Raw genomic sequence first — 20,987 nt, 5'->3', positions numbered from 1 at the left:
CTGCATGAACGTGCCTTATGCAAGGATGCATGAGGTCTGCAGATGTGGCCAGGGCAATAAATTGCAATGTCCGTACTGTGAGACATCTAAGACAGCGCTAAAGGGAGACAGGACGGAAAGCTGATCGTCCTCGCAGTGGCAGACCACATGTAACAACACCTGCATAGGATCGGTACATCCAAACATCACACCTGTGGGACAGGTACAGGATGGCAACAACAACTGCCCGAGTTACACCAGGAACTTACAATCCCTCCATCAGTGCTCAGACTGTCCGCAATAGGCTGAGAGAGGCTGGACTGAGGGCTTGTAGGCCTGTTGTAAGGCAGGTCCTCACCAGACATCACCAGCAACAATGTCGCCTATGGGCACAAACCCACCGTCGCTGGACCAGACAGGACTGACAAAAAGTGCTCTTTGCTGACGAGTCACGGTTTTGTCTCACCAGGGGTGATGGTCGGATTCGTGTTTATCGTTGAAGGAATGTGAGTTACACCGAGGCCATTACTCTGGAGCGGGATCAATTTGGAGGTGGAGGGTCCGTCATGGTCTGGGGCGGTGTGTCACAGCATCATTGGACTGAGCTTGTTGTCATTGCAGGCAATCTCAACGCTGTGCGTTACAGGGAAGACATCCTCCTCCCTCATGTGGTACCCTTCCTGCAGGCTCATCCTGACATGACCCTCCAGCATGACAATGCCACCAGCCATACTGCTCGTTCTATGTGTGATTTCCTGCAAGACAGGAATGTCAGTGTTCTGCCATGGCCAGCGAAGAGCCCGGATCTCAATCCCATTGAGCATGTCTGGGACCTGTTGGGTCGGAGGGTGAGGGCTAGGGCCATTCCCCCCAGAAATGTCCGGGAACTTGCAGGTGCCTTGGTGGAAGAGTGGGGTAACATCTCACAGCAAGAACTGGCAAATCTGGTGCAGTCCATGAGAAGGAGATGTTGATTTTAGATTTTGACCCCCCCTTTGTTCAGGGACACATTAAGCTCCAAAGCATGCTCTACCAACTAAGCTACAGGACCAAGATATAACACAACTAATCCCACACCTACTGTAACTTCATGCTCCAGCTAAAAACAAGCAAATCTGTGACATGGAAAACATCACGCATAAACACAACAGGAAACGTCAGACAACCAGCATGTGCCCTTCATCCCATCTCCACCGGTGATGCTGAACATACCTATGAGCTTCTACCGCCTTCTCTCTGCCATGGCGATCTGTGTTCAGAAGAACTGACTGTCGGACTCTAACAGGACACATCATCTCTCCATGAGGGTTCCATCACGTCCCTGATCCAGACAGATATACGTCACACACAGGGCCAGGCGCCGCTGCTGCGCTCTATCTCCATTACATCACACTGTAATTAACCAGACTGGCTGATTTGCGCTTGTGTAAAATGTATTCATATTATCCAGATTACAAATAAGCGTCTTTTTATCTAATTAGCTAGCATGGCACACAAGCTTAATTAAAGTTAATACATGACGCTACACCAGAATCCAGAGATTACAAAGCTCATACTTAATTAGAGTACAGGCACAGACACACTATTTATGCTGCATTGGCAGTCAGAGCTTCTCTCTGTCTGCACCAATTAGAACACAGGGTCAAAACCGGGATGTGTTCATCCAAGTGAACAAACACTTTTGCTTTCTCCCCTTGGGGTTGTGTGGGCGTGTGTGTGCATGTGTGTGTGTGTGTGTGTGTGTGTGTGTGAATGAGTGAGTTTTTATTTATTTATTTCACCTTTATTTAACCAGGTAGACTAGTGAGTGAGTGTGTGTGCTTGTGCGTGTGTGTGTGTGTGCTTGTGTGTTACACTTATGTGTTTCTGAGTGATTCTTTCTCTGTGTGTAGTTGTCATTCCCACTGCCACAAACATCTTGTTCCCTTCTAAACTCTCACTTACTTTCTCTCTCCTCTCCTTGCCATGTTGAGTAGAATGACACAATAGTACTTGGCAAGTTAAATTGGCAATTACAGATCCTGTCATCCTTCTTGCTTTTCCACAGTATTTGTTCTCTACAACGTTACAAAGGGACATTTCCTTATTCATGCCTCTGTGTTTATCTGAGTGCCGCAGGCAAACAATTGGGATGCTGAACTAAATATTAATTGTGTTGCAGTGAGGAAAACTTTTACACTTGACAAAATTAGCTTTCTACTCATGCTCTGCATAGTGTACATTAGCATAAATGACAGTACAGTAGCAGGGAGGGTGATCGGGCTGGCCTGGTGGTGATTAATGCTGATTATACAGTATCTAAAGGAAAAGCTTCATGTGCTGTCAACATTTGGGGTTCAATTAGAGAGTGCAGCCCGCGGGCCTTCTGAGACACTGCCCTTGTTACTGTGTCTCTTCCTGACCCCCGGAGTATTTAAACTACCACTAGCTACAAAAGGAAAGATTAGAGGACAGAACAGGAAATCTGTCTCATTCTGAAAGCCCTGACCTTCCTCACTGGGTCTGTACACATCAGCGGGTGTGACCTGAGTGCATGACGTCTGAACCTGGTGGGTTCCCCATCAACCTCAGTGACCCGAGAGCGGGTGGGTGTGTGTGCTGAGAGATGTTGGGAGGCTTGGTGGGAAAGGGTATGGTGGACTAGGAGGAGCAGGGGGTGGAGGGGGCAGGGGTGGGGTCTAGGGTCAGGGGGCCGGAGGTCCCTCTCCCCTCTCCTCTGCCTTTGTGACCATCAGCAGTACAATATATATTCTCAGGGAAGAGCTGCCCTGCTTGCCATGGAAATAAATGCAAATGGAATACAACTCTACAGTAAGAAAGTCGATGAGCACTACACTAGATAAAAAATATTCCAAGTGCCCTTGCAAAGAACTGCAATTAAAAATTAATATTTTTTGTATTCAGTCTAGAGGAGCTTGATAGTGAAGTTGACTTCAAGCAGAAATTCAACAGGATTCTATCCCTCCACAAACCACAGTACTGTATGTACATCCAGAGTCCTGATCATATCAACACTAGTGACCAAAACGTACATTAAACATATTTGAATCACAGATTGTGTAGCAACATTTTATGGAATAAATACATTTTACAAATAAATGACATAAATGATCAAAGATGTCATGTGCAACAGTGATTACAGGGTTTGGATCGCCCTTTGACAATTATTTTTTTTGTCATCCTTAAAAGAGTCCAGAGAGAGAACTATTGAAGGTATGTAAACACAAAGCAGAGCAGACAGAGTACCATGATACCAACAAGCCCAGTTGTGACGTGGTCATGTGATAGTGGTCATGTGACCGTGGTCATGTCCTTCCAGGTTTGATTCTGTTGAGCCTCAATCTGCAGTGCTAACTGCACACTGGCAATACACCTCAATAGGGAGTGCTCGTTATCTCTGGATCAAAAATGTCTATGTCACGACACCTACGGAAGGTGGCGCCCCTCCTCGCACGGGCGACGCTCGGCGGTCGTCGTCACCGGCCTACTAGCTGCCACTGATTTATGTTTCACGTTCTGTTAGTTAGGCCTAGGTTAGTTACGCACCTGTTTTGTATTAGTTGTTAGTGGGGAAGGGTATTTAGGCTAGCTAGTTAGGTTTGTGGTTTGTGCGGGATTGTTTGTTGTCCGGGTTGTATGTTGTTTATGAGGATCAGTGGTTTCCCCTCCTGGGATTATGAAGTACTGTTTTGGGCTGCGTCCCTGGTTATCGTTCGTAAAAGGGTGGTGCCTTTTATTTAGCACACCCTGCTCTCCGTTTTTTGTCATTTTTTCCGTGAGAATATTTATTAAAAGTCTATTCCCGGAATCATCCGTCTCCTGCGCCTGACTCTACCTCTCCTGATTCCTCAGGCCACCCATTGTCTCCTGCGCCTGACTCTACCTCTCCTGATTCCTCAGGCCACCCATTGTCTCCTGCGCCTGACTCTACCTCTCCTGATTCCTCAGGCCACCCATTGTCTCCTGCGCCTGACTCTACCTCTCCTGATTCCTCAGGCCACCCATTGTCTCCTGCGCCTGACTCTACCTCTCCTGATTCCTCAGGCCACCCATTGTCTCCTGCGCCTGACTCTACCTCTCCTGATTCCTCAGGCCACCCATTGTCTCCTGCGCCTGACTCTACCTCTCCTGATTCCTCAGGCCACCCATTGTCTCCTGCGCCTGACTCTACCTCTCCTGATTCCTCAGGCCACCCATTGTCTCCTGCGCCTGACTCTACCTCTCCTGATTCCTCAGGCCACCCATTGTCTCCTGCGCCTGACTCTACCTCTCCTGATTCCTCAGGCCACCCATTGTCTCCTGCGCCTGACTCTACCTCTCCTGATTCCTCAGGCCACCCATTGTCTCCTGCGCCTGACTCTACCTCTCCTGATTCCTCAGGCCACCCATTGACAGTCTATCTTCAAAACATTTCTCTTTTCACTTTTCCTTGAGAAACTTGAATATGGGAGGATAAAATCTCTTACTGCAACTAAATAATGATATGTTCTATTTGTATACAGAGGACCAAACTGTTGTGTGGGAAGGGGAAGTATCTCTTTGATGTCATATTTTTCATCACTTTTGCTGAGAGCCATTACTGATCAACAATAAATATGACTATAAATACTTAACTTTACAAATGTCTAATGACTAGAAGTACATATGTGGAAAGATGTACCCATAACAAACAGCTAATGAAGAATTGATGCAAAGTAGCATATTTTTGACACATTGGTAATAAAAAACAACTTGTAATCAATGCACTTTCATATATAATTAGAAAGTCTCCTGAGGAGCAACACTGCAATGATCAAACATGAAATAAATAATCCAGGAGGACATAGCCATTGACTTCTCCAAAATAAAGTTGCTGGAGTGATGAAGAAAGGGAAAAGTGTTATTTAAGGACTAAATTAAATCAAATGTTATTTATCACATACGCCGAATACAACAGGTGTAGACCTTGCTGTGAAATGCTTACTTACAAGCCCTTAAAACTTCTTAAGGCTAGCGGGCAGTATTCGGAAGTTTGGATGAATGAGGTGCCCAAAGTAAACTGCCTGTTACTCAGGCCCAGAAGCTAGGATATGCATATAATTGGTAGTATTGGATAGAAAACACTCTGAAGTTAAAATAATGTCTGTGAGTATAACAGAACTGATATAGCAGGCGAAAACCCGAGGAGAATCCATCTGGAATTTTTTGGGGGGGGGGTGACACCATTTAAAATACCTGTCCATGGGAATATCAATGGAATACCTCCCAGATTGCAGTTCCTAGGGCTTCCAGCAGATGTCAACAGTCTTTAGAAAGAGATTCAGGCTTGTTTTTTTTAAAATTAGCTAGAGTTTGTAGTATTTCTAGGTGGCTCCCATTTTGTCTGTACTATTGTGGCACGCGTCGGTGAGGGTGCGCACTTAGTTTTTTATCTCCGGTAATGAACATACTATTCTCCATCTTAAATTGTATCATTTATTTACATATTAAGGTACCTGAGGATTGATTAGAAACGTTTGACTTGTTTGGACAAAGTTTATTGGTGACTTTCGGGATTCATTTGTATGCATTTTGAACGAGGGAGACCGGTGGATTACTGAGTCAAGCGTGCCAACTAAACTGACTTTTTTGGGAAATAAAGAAGAACTTTATCGAACAAAATGGCCCATTTTTTATGTAGCTGGGACCCTTGTGATTGCAAACAGAGGAAGATCTTCAAAGGTAAGTGATTTGTTTTATCGCTATTTCTAACTTTCGTGACGCCTCTGCTTGTTTGGAAAATGTTTGTAACGCTTTTGTACGCGGGGCGCTGTCCTCAGATAATCGCATGGTGTGCTTTCGCCGTAAAGCCTTTTTGAAATCTGACAAAGCGGCTGGATTAACAAGAAGTTAAGCTTTTAAACAATGTAAGACACTTGTATTTTCATGAATGTTTAATATTACAAATTTTGTATTTTGAATTTTGCGCTCTGCAATTTCAACCAACAATTTTAACCAACAATTCAGTTCAAGAAATAGAGTTAAGAAAATATTTACTAAATAAACTAAAGTACAAAAATCTAATAAAATCAAAAAGTAACAAAATATTTAGATAGCAATAACGACGCTATGGACAGGGGGTACCGGTACTGAGTCAATGTGCGGTGGTACAGGTTAGTTGAGGTAATTTGTAAAGTGACTATGCATAGATAATAAACAGCGGAGAAAGGAGGAATGCTAAACCCCACATCCATACATCTATACTATTGTTGAGAAAAGATCAGATGAGAGCTCTGCATGGCTACAACAGGTCCTTTACTTGAGTACAATACCAGAAACAAGGAACAGAAATATGGGACAATCTCTCAGATTGCATGTTGAATATTTGACAGGAGTAAATGTACAGTATAGCAGAGGTTACCAGTGAAAGCAAACGATTACTTTCCTGCTGTTCCATTTAGGTCATACAGACTGAAAAGACTGAAGGAAAGAGAGAGAAGATAATCAATACAGTGTGTGTGTGGTTGAAGCCATTTTTGTAGAAGCAGAAAAAGGAATCATGTTGAAGAAAATGGACAAGAAATTGCCTCCAGACAAATTTGATTGATACGCAATAGCACACACACACACACACACACACACACACACACACACACACACACACACACACACACACACACACACACACACACACACACAGATGAGTGCACACACGCACACACACACTCACACACAGACAAACACAAACACACAGACACAGACGGACACAGACATACATAAGGCATTCCTGTGTCCTGCCCTTCATGTATATAGATGGCCCTGCCTGGTGATCCTGACTCTACATTAAGTCATTACAAAAAGTAGAGAAGCCCAGAGGAGTCCTGTGGAGAAAAGGAGAGGAGAGGAGCTGCCTGTGAGGAGAGGAGAATAAAGAGGAGAGAGATGCCTGGGAGGAGAGGAGAATAGAGAGGAGAGAGATGCCTGGGAAGAGAGGAGAAGAGACAGGAGAGAGATGCCTGGGAAGAGAGGAGAATAGAGAGGAGAGAGATGCCTGGGAAGAGAGGAGAATAGAGAGGAGAGAGATGCCTGGGAAGAGAGGAGAATAGAGAGGAGAGAGATGCCTGGGAAGAGAGGAGAATAGAGAGGAGAGAGATGCCTGGGAAGAGAGGAGAATAGAGAGGAGAGAGATGCCTGGGAAGAGAGGAGAAGAGACAGGAGAGAGATGCCTGGGAAGAGAGGAGAATAGAGAGGAGAGAGATGCCTGGGAAGAGAGGAGAATAGAGAGGAGAGAGATGCCTGGGAAGAGAGGAGAAGAGAGAGGAGAGAGATGCCTGGGAAGAGAGGAGAAGAGAGAGGAGAGAGATGCCTGGGAAGAGAGGAGAAGAGAGAGGAGAGAGATGCCTGGAGGGAGAGATCTGCCTGGGAGGAGAGGCGAGAGGAGAGAGCTGCCTGGGAGTAGAGGACAGGAGAGGGGAAAGGATAGGATAGGAGACGGAAGAGGAAATGAGAGAAGAGAAGAGAGAGAGAGAGAGAGAGAGAGAGAGAGAGAGAAGAGCTGCCTGGGAAGGGAGGAGGAGAGGAAATAGAGGAGTGGAAAGGAGAGGAGAGAGCTGCCTGGTAGGAGATGAGAGGAGAGAGCTGCCTGGGAGGAGAGAGCTGCCTGGGAGGAGAGAGATGCCTGGTAGGAGAGGAGAGGAGAGGAGAGGAGAGGAGAGGAGAGGAGAGGAGAGGAGAGGAGAGGAGAGGAGAGGAGAGGAGAGGAGAGGAGAGGAGAGGAGAGGAGAGGAGAGGAGAGGAGAGGAGAGGAGAGGAGAGGAGAGGAGAGGAGAGAGCTGCCTGGGAAGAGAAGAGAGGAGAGAGCTGGCTGGGAGGAGATGAGAGGAGAGAGCTGTCTGGGAAGAGAAGAGAGGAGAGAGCTGTCTGGGAAGAGAAGAGAGGAGAGAGCTGGCTGGGAAGAGAAGAGAGGAGAGAGCTGGCTGGTAGGAGATGAGAGGAGAGAGCTGCCTGGGAGGAGAGAGCTGCCTGGGAGGAGAGAGATGCCTGGGAGGAGAGGAGAGGAGAGAGCTGCCTGGTAGGAGAGGAGAGGAGAGGAGAGGAGAGGAGAGGAGAGGAGAGGAGAGGAGAGGAGAGGAGAGGAGAGGAGAGGAGAGGAGATGAGAGGAGAGAGCTGTCTGGGAAGAGAAGAGAGGAGAGAGCTGTCTGGGAAGAGAAGACAGGAGAGAGCTGGCTGGGAAGAGAAGAGAGGAGAGAGCTGGCTGGTAGGAGATGAGAGGAGAGAGCTGCCTGGGAGGAGAGAGCTGCCTGGGAGGAGAGAGATGCCTGGGAGGAGAGGAGAGGAGAGGAGAGAGCTGCCTGGTAGGAGAGGAGAGGAGAGGAGAGGAGATAGCTGCCTGGGAGGAGAGGAGAGCAAACCCGGCACACTCACAGATGGATGGAGGCCAACCCCAGCCCCTGCCCCCACAACACCCTGCACTGTTCTTAGGATATTAGATTAAAGGAACTAATAGAGCGCATCAAGAAATACTGAAAATATCACAGGAAAAGAAAAAGCACAAGGTGTTGAGATGAAGGTGATCGATTGATGTGGGGTGTTGCTTCTTTGTTGTTTGGTGGACAGGGTGGGCCAAGGTTAGTAATGACCTCACTGCCGGCAGCTGAACTTTAACCCCATGTGTCAGGTGAAGGTGAGTGGACCAGGTCCCGTCTGAGAGCTGGAGGGGGACAAACAAAGAGGCAAGGCTCGTGCTAAGGTGTAAGCGTGTGATCTTTCACTTAGTCGCCCCACAGCAGGCAGGTTGGCTGAGTGCGTTTACAGAGCTGTCTGTCAGTCATGTGGCCAGTCAGGCCAGCCTCTCCCTGGGGCCTGGGCACCACGATGGGAACATAATAGCCCCTTCTGGGGGACAGGGCCCTGACGGACACCACAGGGAATTAGAGCCAGCCTCCGGGATGGCCCTATCCTATCTCACACTTAAACATAGCCAGAATGGACACACAGAGAGTACAGGGAAGTAAAAACACCACCATCACCATTGATCACTTCTGCCTGGTCGTCGTGAGGTCCTGAAGTACTAGTCTGATGAAAAAGTCTGAACACAGTCTCCATTTTATGGTTGTTCTCTATCCCCTGAAGGAAACAGGGCGAGGACAGGCTTTAATCTCTCTCTCCTTGGTATTTGCCTGTACTACTATACAGAGATGTCACTGTCTAACGTAGTGCTACTGTATAAATGAGCTATAGCCAGTGGTGATCAGCAGACTAGAGATGAAAACCACTGCTTAGTCAGTAAAACCAGACGTTAAATCAGGCTGAGCGGCCGTTAAAGAGGGTGAAAGATAGCCTGGTAGTGCTCGCCGGCATTAGTATAACCGCTCAGAAATCATGAGGTAGCATCTGTTATGTGCACATCCGCCCACATCAATCCACAAAGCCATGCAGCCTGGGGGAGCCACCCCGAGGAGGGCTATTCCCCTGTCCCTCACCATGAATAACAATCTCTAGATGCAGGTAATTAGAGAGGCAACCAACATCCACCAGCCAGGCCATACTGAACCATCATTAACACACGCATCCATCGCACAGAGCATGTGGATGCACACCAGCAGATGTAGGTCTCGCCTCACACTGTAACGATGTCCATATAATGGCCTTTGATTTAGAGGACTGAGGGAGAGAGGGTTTTATATCCATCCTATTACATAGACTCATCTACAGTATGCATCGCTCGTAGCTCTATGTATATGGCGGTCTGATTTGCTTGCCTTGCACCTTTAGTGCTTTTGTCCTTGCCTTTGTTTCTGCTGGAAGCCCCAGACCATCTCACTGTTGACCTGATCCCTGCTACAGTCTCCAGCTGATCCCACATCTCCAGACAGACAGACAGACAGACAGACAGACAGACAGACAGACAGACAGACAGACAGACAGACAGACAGACAGACAGACAGACAGACAGACAGACAGACAGACAGACAGACAGACAGACAGACAGGAATGAAATCATCAACATGTATTATCACATATTTACTAACGGTGCAGAAATTTGATTGAAAGCAGTATCCAGATCCATCGGCGGTAGTGATCACAATATAGTATCCATATCTAGGAAAACCAAAGTTCCAAAGGCTGGGCCTAATATAGTGTGTAAGAGGTCATGCAATACGTTTTGTAGTGATTCCTATGTTGTTAATGTAAATAATATTTGTTTGTCTGTAGTGTGTAATGAGGAGCAAGCAGACACTGCCCTTGATAAATTTATGAAACAGCTTATTCCAATTACTAATAAGCACGCACCCATTAAGAAAATGACTGTAAAAACTGTTAAATCCCCATGGATTGATGAGGAATTGAAAAATTGCATGGTTGAGAGGGATGAGGCAAAAGGAATGGCAAATAAGTCTGGCTGCACAACCCGATTGGCAAAAGTACTGCAAATTGAGAAATCATGTGACTAAACTGAATAAAAAGAAGAAGAAACTACACTATGAAACAAAGATAAATGACATAAAGAATGATAGTAAAAAGCTTTGGAGCACCTTCAATTAAATTTTGGGTAAAAAGGCAAACTCAGCTCCATCATTCATTGAATCAGATGGTTCATTCATCACAAAACCAACTGATATGGCAAACTACTTTAATGCTTTTTTCAATGGCAAGATTAGAAAAAATAGGCATTACATGCCAGAAACAATCACTGACACTACACATCCAAGTATATCTAACCAAATTATGAAAGACAAGTTTTGTAATGTTGAATTACGTAAAGTGAGTGTGGAAGAGGTGGAAAAATGATTGTTGTCTATCAACAATGACAAGGAACCGGGGTCTAACAACTTGGATGGAAAATTACTGAGGATAATAGTAGATGATATTGCCACTCTTATTTGCCATATTTTCAATTTAAGCCTACTAGAGAGCATGTGCCTTCAGGCCTGGAGGGAAGCAAAGTCATTCCGCTACCTATGAATAGTAAAGCCTCTTTACTGGCTCAAATAGCCGACCAATCAGCCTGTTACCAACCCTTAGTAAACTTTTGGAAAAAATTGTGTTTGACCAGATACAATGCCATTTAACAGTAAACAAACTGACAACAGACTCAGTAGGGAAGGACAAGCACAGCACTTACACAAATGACAGATGATTGGCTGAGAGAAACTGAGGATAAAAAGATTGTGTGGGCTGTTTTGTTACACTTCAGTGCAGCTTTTGAAATTATTGATCAAAGTCTGCTGCTGGAAAAACGTATGTGTTATGGCTTTACACCACCTGCTATATTGTGGATAAAGAGTTACCTGTCTAACAGAACACAGAGGATGTTATTTAATGGAATCCTCTTCAACATAATCCAGGTAGAATCAGGAATTCCCCACGGCAGCTGTTTAGGCCCATTACTTTTTTCAATCTTTACTAATGACATGCCACTGCCTTTGAGTAAAGACAGAGTTGCTATGTATGCAGATGACTCAACACTATACATGTCAGCTACTACAGTGACTGAAATGACAGCAACACTTAACAAAAAGTTGCAGTTAGTTTCAAAGAGGGTGGCAAGGAATAAGTTAGCCCAAAACATTTCTAAAACTAAAAGCATTGTGTTTTGGACAAATCATTCACTGAACCCTAAACCTCAACTAAATATTGTAATAAATAATGTGGACATTGAGCAAGTTGAGGTGAATAAACTGCTTGGAGTAACCCTGGATTGTAAACTGTCATGGTCAAAACATATTGATACAACAGTAGCTGGGGAGAAGTATGTCCATGATAAAGCGCTGCTCTACCTTCTTAACAACACTGTCAACATGGCAGGTCCTACAGGCCCTAGTTTTATCGCACCTGAGCTACTGTTCAGTAGTGTGGTCAGGTGCCACAAAAAGGGACTTTGACTCAGAACAGGGCAGCACGGCTGGCCCTTGGATGTACACAGAGAGCTAATATTAATAATATGCATGTCAATCTCTCCTGGCTCACAATGGAGGAAAGATTGACTTCATCACTACTTGTATTTATGACATGTATTGACCTGTTGAATGCACTGAACTGTCTGTTTGAACTATTGGCACACAGCTCGGACACCCATGCATACCCCACAAGACATGTCTCTTCACAGTCCCCAAGTCCAGAAAAGACTGTGGGAGGCACACAGTACTACTTAGAGCCATGACTAGATGGAACGCCACATCAAGTAACTGAAGCAAGCAGTAAAATTAGACTTAAAAAACAGATAAAAAAACACCTTACGGAACATGGGGAACTGTGAAACAACACAAACATAGGCAGAGACCCAGACACACACACAGCATAGCATACACACTATACACACACGTACACATGGATTCCGTACTGTAGATATGTTTTAATGGTGGAGTAGGGGCCTGAGGGCACACAGTGTGTTGTGAAATCTGTGAATGTATTGTAACGTTCTTTAAATGGTATTAACTGCCTTGGCAGCAGATAATGGGGATCCATAATACATGCAAATACAGACAGACAGGCAGACAAACAGACACACACGTACACACATTCTGACTTCTAGTCTGCATCAGGTCTAGTTACTAGAATTGGTCCAAATTATTACAGTGCATCCCCTGCATCTGAGAAGAATGGACAAACATTCTGTCTACACAACATTGTGTACTCTTCCCAATCCAGTCTGGAGCTGGGTATTGACATCAGACAAGCAGCCACTGCTGACCAGGCACGATATCCTCCTCTGTGTTGGAGGAGATTTGGTGAGACAAACATTTACCCACCAAACACAAAGAACCATGCAAATACAGAAGTGTCCATACCGGAAATAGTGAATCCTAGTCAACATGGAGGACACATAGGCGACCTTGGTGTGAGTGTCTCTCTTTGGTTGTTATTGATGGATTACTTATCTATTCACATCCCCATGCTTGCTTTATCAGACTGCATGTGGGAGCTCGTGTCAAGGCTGAGGATTGAGAGAGTGTCTCATCCCGTCTCCTCTGTCGTGTTATCATGAGAGAATATCTCCCTCTGCACACTGATAAGTAGAGCAGCTGTGTTATCATGAGAGATTATTTCCCTCTGCACACTGATAAGTAGAGTAGCTGTGTTATCATGAGAGATTATTTCCCTCTGCACACTGATAAGTACAGTAGCTGTGTTATCATGAGAGATTATTTCCCTCCGCACACTGATAAGTAGAGTAGCTGTGTTATCATGAGAGATTATTTCCCTCCGCACACTGATAAGTAGAGTAGCTGTGTTATCATGAGAGATTATTTCCCTCTGCACACTGATAAGTAGAGTAGCTGTGTTATCATGAGAGATTATTTCCCTCCGCACACTGATAAGTAGAGTAGCTGTGTTATCATGAGAGATTATTTCCCTCCGCACACTGATAAGTAGAGTAGCTGTGTTATCATGAGAGAATATCTCCCTCCGCACACTGATAAGTAGAGTAGCTGTGTTATCATGAGAGATTATCTCCCTCTGCACACTGATAAGTAGAGTAGCTGTGTTATCATGAGAGATTATTTCCCTCCGCACACTGATAAGTAGAGTAGCTGTGTTATCATGAGAGAATATCTCCCTCCGCACACTGATAAGTAGAGTAGCTGTGTTATCATGAGAGATTATTTCCCTCTGCACACTGATAAGTAGAGTAGCTGTGTTATCATGAGAGATTATCTCCCTCTGCACACTGATAAGTAGAGTAGCTGTGTTATCATGAGAGATTATTTCCCTCTGCACACTGATAAGTAGAGTAGCTGTGTTATCATGTGAGAGTCTCTCCCTCTGCACACTGATAGAGTACAGCAGTGGTGAGCTAGGGGTCAGCCAGCAGCTTTTCAAGAGAGAGGGATGAGGAGAGGGATGATGATGATGAGGAGGGTGCTGAGGCAGGAGAGGATGAAGGGTAGGGCAGTCCTCTCCAGGGAGAGATTTGATTCTCTCTGCCACAGAGCAGCCTCAGCCCCTCGCTTCACCCAGCTCCAGACCGCAGGAAGGACTGTCCCGACTTAAAAGCCTGTCTTTAAAAGCACCGGGCAGGGATGAAAAACACCCCAATTAGAGCCCAGCACCCTCCTTAGGGACCCAAGCTGTTTTGTGACATTAAAACCTGCTAAATTATGCAGCATCCTACCGATGTAGCAACACAAAACAATAGAGCAAGGATATTTATCCAAATGCTGGATGTGTTTAGAAAGGAGGTGTTGATGAAGGAGGTTTGGTCAGTCTGAAATGGTACTGTGTGGTATGAAGACAGGCAGGGACGGAGGGTGGACAGTATGAGAGCTTCTAACTCGAAACCGAAACACATGCTGCAGACAGATACACTTTAAATCTGCTTACTTACCACTTTACCCTGAAACAAATTACTGTAATGACAAAATGATTAAACTGTGAAAAAGCTTCAATAAGATCCCATACAGTAAATCAGCAGCACCCTGAAGCAGTGATTGAGATCATCAGCAAAGAGCTCTGAAATGGTACATTAGATTGATGTCTGTGGAATGAAGAGATTACTAGAAGTAGCATGACTGTGTGTACCTGTGGTTGATAATGAACCAAACAGTCACTGAGGGAGAAGCATAGAGAGAGCTGGCTGCTGCTAAACTACGAGGATGTGTAACTGAGTGAGGCTGACACGCACAGTCTTATGTTTTAAGAAGGCAAACTTAAAGTGGAATTGACAGCATTTTAGCAAGATAAAATCTTTTCATATTTAACTAGGCAAGTCAGTTAAGAACAAATTGTTTTCAAGAACAACGGGTTAACTGCCTTGTTGAGGGGCAGAAAAACAGATTTTTACCTTATCAGCTCGGGGATTCGATCTAGCAACCTTTCGGTTGCTGGCACAACGCTCTAACCACTAGGCTACCTGCCACCCCTCATGTAGAGCCCCAGGAAGAATATGACACTTAAAAAATTAAAAAATCTGACAAGCGAGCACTTAGATATGGTCATTTTCACCTTTTCATAAATTTTTTGAATGTTTGGGAATGAAATAATGTAATGTGTGTGCTGAGAGTCGGGAAGCAAGTTCAGGGAGTGAGTGTTTTAATAAATAAAAGAAACAATGAACATGAAAACAGAGTCAATAACACCTGAGGAAAGAACCAAGGGGAGGGACAGATATAGGGAAGATAATCAAGGAGATGATTTAGTCCAGGTGAGTGTCATGAGGCGAGACGATGACAGGTGTGTGGGATTATCAGCAGCCTGATGACCTAGAGGCCGGAGAGGGAGTATACAGTACATGTATTTGTGGAAATTCTATAGTAATATTGAGTGGGAAAGCGGCCGTATGTTTGGACAATTAATAGACCTAAGAAAAACATCTGTCTCATCCAGGACCGGAGTCTAGGAAGACCGGTGCACCATAGCCAATCAGAGCTACAGTAGGCCTTTATGCAAGCCATTTGCCACACAGGCTGCCATCACTCACTTTGAACTGGACCTTGTGTTTACAGGCAGTTACATCAGCGCGACTTTACATCATTAGAACACATTCGCCAAAAGCCAGAAAAAAAACCTGAAAGGATTTCTGCAAATATGTCAATACCACGGGAGTCCTCTTACATTTGGGAACTACCAAATCTACCAACAATACCATTGTGTGTGTCATGGAATGCTGAGCCAAATAGAGCCTATTTTAAAAACCTCTTATAAAATTGGTTTTGTAGCATAAACTGGGAATTTGATATTTTTTACTGATATTATGATTGTCTGTTTGTTTAATATCTGCAAAATAGTTCAAACGCGGTCAGTTCCACTTTAAGGTGTTTAAAAGCAGGGCATTAATCTTCATGTAGTGCTGCTGGCTGATTATCAGTGGACTGAATCTCTCCTTGAGAACTAGCAAAGAGATGACTTCATCCAAGCCGCTGATCATCTCCATTTCCTTCCCCCTCTTACCTCACTCCTCCATCATCCTCTCTCCTCTTTTCACCCACTTGTTCATGCAGTTCTCTTCTTCAATCACTATCAGTCCTTATTCTTCTGCAGAGCGCTCTGATTAAAATATATATTGTATTCTGCATTCCCAACGGAATTCACTACAGTGAAGTTTAAAGCTTTGATTTCAAAGTAAAGATGAAGAAAGCTGGCTGGGTTTAACAACATAATGATAAAAGACTAACAACTGGCAAGTGGGGGGGGGGGGTTCATCATACCCCTCCTTGGAGATCCACCCTCTCCCAAAGAGGCCACTGTATCCAAATAGCTACATTGGTTGAAAATTGCTTTCCCAAATTGTTTTATTTAATGTAGCATATGGTAGAGCAAATGTCTTCATGACAACGCATAACAACATGGCTGCCACCTGCAGTTCAGATGTGTCAGACCAGACCATTCACCCAGATCCTACTATCCTCACACCAGATCTGACTAATTGACTCGCCACAGAGGTTGACATGAAGACAGATATGGCATCCACAGGGTGCAATGATGACCATGTCATAGAGAAGTAATGAGACTTGCCACCAACCCCCAATACTGGACTCCCTGCAGGAGAGGGTCAGGGGGGTGAAAGGAGACAGGGTCTCTCTCATGTCAGGCCCACAGCCTCAGGGCACTATGGGGATGAGCCGTGGAGGACAGGAGACAGGAGGTTTTCAATCAGACAGACCACCTCAGAGCACACATCATCATCACGTCCCTATCACAGCAGTACAGCCTTGCGATTAAAAAAACGAAAGAAGAGAAATCCATCGTCAGCAGCCTCAAGCCATTCAAACATCTGGACAGTCGGTTGAGGACCAATAATCACTTCCCCTATTGTTTCCCCAGTAGCAGCGAGAGGTGTGTTTATACTGTTTTCGTTTTAGGAAAGATGGTTGTGAGTGCAGTTTGATGCTGATTGTGAGTGCAGTTTGATGCCGATTGTGAGTGCAGTTTAAGGTATTGTTTTAACAATGTGAGAATTAGACTTAACTTTAGGCAAAACAATGTTCAACGCCAAGTTCCTTCCCCACAGAGAGAAGACAAATGATACAACAGCTTTGTAAAGGAAATGTGTTCCCAGCGCCAGCTGTAACTGCATGCACCAAACTCTGTATGCCTTTCACACAATCCTTATCGACACAGCTGTCATTGTTGTTGGTTTTACCCACAGAATTTGATTCTTTTTAGCTGCCTCTCTTTTCCAAATATCACTAATCCTGCTAGATGAAATCTGCTGATGTTCTCCTTTGCTTCCACACACCTATATTCCTAGTCGGCCTGATAAGCCTTAGATTTACCATGGAGGTATATCTGGTCTGCCTCTCTGGATCATAGAGATTCACCCAGGCAATAAGAGATACAGCCAGGGCTTCACTGTGGGCACACCCACCTGCCACGTTCCAACAAACACACATACGCTTGGCAAGAGAATAATGTGACATTCATTTAGCCATATCTCTCTCTCCCTCTAGCTTCCATCCTGTATCTCTGCTCGTGTTTCAGGACCTTTCAGCTCCATTGTGAACACCAAGAGATTAGGCCTAGAAGCCTGCAGTGGACACAGCCCAGCCATGTTGACAGACAGGGCACAGTAAGAAGACTATACCTGAGAAATATCCTCAGGCCAACTAATCAGGCAGCAAATATTTGCACTGACAAAATAAGGAGGGAACAGAAGACTCAAATCAATCAATAGTGTAATGGAATTACAGGTTGTGTGCAACATAGCCTCTCAGTGTTCACACCTCTCATAAAACCATTACAAAAAAACGAGAAGCCCTCTACATTGCAAAAACCTAATCACATTATTTTTCCATAAATAATGCATACTCAAATATGATTGAAATTCAATGAGATTTACATGTAACAGGATGGATATTCCATCACTTTGCTGAGAGCTCTACACCTCACAGCCCGGCAGGCAATAAAGATAAGTCAATTCTATAATCAGATTGATTTCTTGTACTTTTTCAAACATATTAAAATGTATAAATATATTCTATTGACATGGGTCTTTGATAAAACTTTACTTTCCAGTGTAGGATTTCTGTCTGTACTCCATCACCTCCTTGAGCTTTACTGCTATCAAGAACTACTCATAAAATCATTGTAAAAGTCTCTCTAGACAGATGGGTTGCCTCCCACAATGTAACCAATGTTTCTAGTGCTGTAACCCTAGAAACAATTCCATTTGAAGTTATTTTCAGCCAAGGGAGCTGCAACTCATGAATCACTAGTAAAGTCTCAACTTGGCAGAGTCATGACATGACAGAAAAGCAAGGGTTTACAGGCTAGTGTTCACAGTCCAGTGGAGGAGGTCAGAGCAGCACAGAGAAGGAGAAAGGTGAACGCGAGGAGAGACTGATGGGAAATCAGGATATGGGTGTTCAGGTCTGTGGAGGGAGTGTTTGGATCCATCAGGAAAGCGCCTCCAAGTGCTGAACTCAGTGAAGTGTGTAACATAATCACACCAGGGCCTGATTGCATGAGGAAGCAGAGCATGGGCAGAAAAACAGGAGTTTCACAGCAGACTGACTGGTCCACCTGGCCACAGAAATCTCTGCAGCCATGTTTTAATCCTAATTCAGAAAGAGTACAGGCAGTGGGATTAGAGGTGGTCACACATTGGTGGTCTCAGAGGAGAAGATCCCAAAAGTTTATCACAAACATAAGAGACCTGGAAGCTGCCCTAATGTCATCACAAACAGAATCCACACACACACATACACACACACACACACACACACACACACACACACACACACACACACACACACACACACACACACACACACACACACACACACACTTGGATGAATATATTATGTGCCATAGATGATCTTGATTACACTGTCGTAAGCATCAGTACCAGTATTATATGTAACCTAATGTAGCTGCCATGGCAAGGTCCCCTTGGGAGCCCATTGGGAAGTGAAATACTTCACAGTAGAGTTAGCTGCTCTGTAACTTAGTGTTGAGCATTACCAGACAGGGACAAATGATCTGACCTTGCTCACATGGCTTAAACATGTACATCAAACTCACTGCTCAGTGATACGCAACGCTCTGGAGTTCTACAGTATGCACGATAAAAGACATCTCATAATGTACATTGCAATCAAAACAAACCCCATTGTTGATAACCTGCAAAGCAATCACATAAAGATGCTATAGGCTATGGTTGTAATGGGAGACCCATGTAAATAAGATGATTCTTACTACAGATTGTGGATCAACCTCTTGAGATTGTGACATTCACAGCCTTGTGTAGTATCACAAGCCCAATGTATTGATTGTCTCATAGTCCCCAATGCAATTCCCTGTAAGATCCTTGACTATCAATGCAGCAAGCTACCTTGGTGGATATGATAATTGCAAATCACCAACGTGCAATTAACATTTATGAATGAAATGCATATGATAGGTAGACATTTTAAATCAAGCAATACACATATTTTCATAATACAGGAACAGATTAATATACATCTTCTGGGTATATTTTCATATTAGAGGTGAGTCAATAATTATTTGCATATCTATATGGAAAAATATTTCTCTCATGCGCAAATTGAAATATACAAATACATTAAATAATCAGATATTGAAAACGTGTGAATCGTAAAGATAACGCTGGAAATAATCAATCTAACACGTATAAGTTACGTTTCTGCTACAATGACAATCAGTCATATTTAATTTCATTCCCTTTTATGACATGACACTCCCAAGTGGACATTTGCGGAAACTTTCAGCACCTCACCGAGAGGACAGCTCCAGCAGAAATTCATTCCATGGCTACAAAGTGCAGCTTGTTGAGGTGAGCTCAAACTTGACTGATTGAATATTCAACACTTTACACTTCAAACGAGGATGGCTATTTGTATTTGGTTCAGATTGACATTATATTATACATCCTTGTTTACATGCAGAGGCGTCTTATAGGCTACCATGGGGCGCACAGACAGCCGAGGATAGAAAGATGCCAGCTCTGTGCTTTTACGACAGCTCGTGCTGGCTTCACTAAGAATGATCAATAAGAATTTTCTATTCAACAATTATTCACAGTTATGTAATATTTCACAAGAGTGACAACACGTGGTAAACTTTACACACACAATAAATGACATTGGCATAAATGACTATTACAAAACGATTTCACAATAATGAAAGTTTAAAATGAAAGCAAAAGGCCAGAAGACGCATCAGTAAAACCATGATGACGCTCCAGCACTATATGCTGCTCAAGCAGCTGTTAATACAGGGTCCACACCTGAATATGTTTTAACCAATACGTATGTAGGCCTATGTTCATTTGCCTAGCCTACAGTTCCTTTTCAGATATAGTGACGTAGACAATAATCAATAGGCTTTATGGACGCGGGCTGCTTTCTTTTGATTCTTGCAATAAAATAAAAAATAAACTCTAAATAGGAAAATATGTTAATGTACTGAAATGTTCCGTTTTGGGAAAATACTAGTGTGTAAATACAAACACCATTAAAACATTGCCCAGGTAGGCTACATAGCCGACCGACAAAAGAGGAATGAATGCTTTCCACTCCTGCACTACATGCATCTCATTCTGTGAGCAAACCAACAGTGCAGCAGACACTTAAAACTCACAAATAAATGGCAACTTACCCACTTTTCCAATTTCTGCGGTATTATACTGGTCTGTGTGCTTGTCTAAATCAAAAGAAGAATAGGTCCATGCTCACATAAACATGTGCGAAACTTTCCTGTGTAGCCCACTTTACCCCGCAGCGCAAACACCATAGAATGGCAAATGAAAACTACAACTGCCAACTGGACGAGTTGAGAGGATGTCGGTACTTCTCTGCTTGTAAAAACAAAAGAACCAAATCAGTCTTTTAGAGAAGCCTAATCCTCGAGAAGATGTGAATCTTGTACCGTTATTTATAGAATAGTTAAAGCAGAGATGGAAAAGCAGCGCATACAAATCTGTCCATGCCCCTTCTCTTCTCCTGCAGCAGAGCGGGTAGCAAGCCAGTCAGCCTTCCTGGGTCCTAAAGCTGCGCTAAATGTTCTCTCTGCCACGGGAGGAGTAAAACACTGAGTCCTATTTGATCTGACTGCAGTGGGTGGTTTATTGTCAAATGAATGTACATTC

The 20,987-nt window shown here is 44.1% G+C and overlaps 1 protein-coding gene across 1 annotated transcript in view; it reads right to left on the bottom strand.

Annotated features, from left to right (window-relative positions):
* LOC115206848 (roundabout homolog 1-like) overlaps positions 1-20,777 on the bottom strand; it is a 454,555-nt gene extending 433,778 nt beyond the window's left edge. Inside the window, 1 exon segment of the mRNA XM_029774026.1 lies at positions 20,498-20,777. The gene's annotated coding sequence lies outside the window, so the exon portion shown is untranslated.
* Between the last annotated feature and the right edge of the window lie 210 nt (positions 20,778-20,987).

This window comes from Salmo trutta, chromosome 13 (genome assembly GCF_901001165.1).
Source record: "Salmo trutta chromosome 13, fSalTru1.1, whole genome shotgun sequence".
In the NCBI taxonomy this organism is placed as follows: Eukaryota; Metazoa; Chordata; class Actinopteri; order Salmoniformes; family Salmonidae; genus Salmo; species Salmo trutta.
Note: the sequence above shows the minus strand (reverse complement) of the source record. Positions and strands in the feature narration are given on the sequence as shown.